The sequence below is a fragment of the Mirounga leonina genome, unplaced genomic scaffold, assembly GCF_011800145.1.
Source record: "Mirounga leonina isolate KUSES-001 unplaced genomic scaffold, KU_Mleo_1.0 Mir_115, whole genome shotgun sequence".
NCBI classification, from domain to species: Eukaryota; Metazoa; Chordata; class Mammalia; order Carnivora; family Phocidae; genus Mirounga; species Mirounga leonina.
The window spans coordinates 76,426,237-76,427,154 of NW_023270268.1; positions in this window are offsets into that span (position 1 = coordinate 76,426,237).

Consider the following 918-nt stretch of genomic DNA (forward strand, 5'->3'; position numbering starts at 1 on the left):
AAGCTCCTAGGAGACCTGGGCTCTGCCCTCTCTTTTAAAGACAGGCACGTCCAGAACATCCCCAGGTTGACTCAGATGCTCATTAAGTATTCCTAATGACGCTGGGTTTCCTTCACCATTCTCCTCTTCATCAAGATTAAACAGGAAATCTCAGGGGTTACTCAAAGTGAGTAAAACTCAAACTCCATTTCAACTATTGTAAAGTTGGGACAAATTATTTGATATGTGCTTTTTACGGAAAGATTGAGCTTAAAGTTGAGAAGTAACTGACCCAGCAACCTCTGAATCTTAAACAAAGGCCTTCAGGTGACTTAATGGCTCCACCATTTTCAAGTGATGGCTCTATTTTCACTGTCCATTCTTGAGAGGTATTCTGTCTCCTCCATGAGACCTTCAGGGGACCCTGCCCTTTCCACCTCTTAAATTCCTCAGGGTCTTGTATTTCTATTATGCACATGGACCCCCAGCCGGCAGGTGTTGAATGAATGAGTTAGAAATGAAAGGAAAAGAACAGAGGCTCTGGAAACAAATATCCTGGACCAAACCCCGGTTCCTCCAATCACCAGCTAGTGAACTTGGGCAAGTTTTTTAGTTTCTCTAAGCCTCTGTTTTCTTATTTGTAAAATGCAAAGAAACCACCTCATCTGCAGGGTTGTTGTAAGGAGAAAATGGAATAATGAAGGCACTCAATAAGCAGTAGCTCTTATTGTACCTGTTGAATCTATACCAAACTTACGCAATGAGAACCACCACTTGGCAGTATGATTTTCTAACCTTTCAGTGCAGCCCCATCCTGCTTGGCACAAAGTTACAGATTGGCCATCTGAAGGATGAGTTGCTTTGTGTAACTGCCCACTGTGGTGGGCACTATTTTACTGGTCCCTAAGAGTGTTTAAGGAGAAGCATTACAGTCAACAG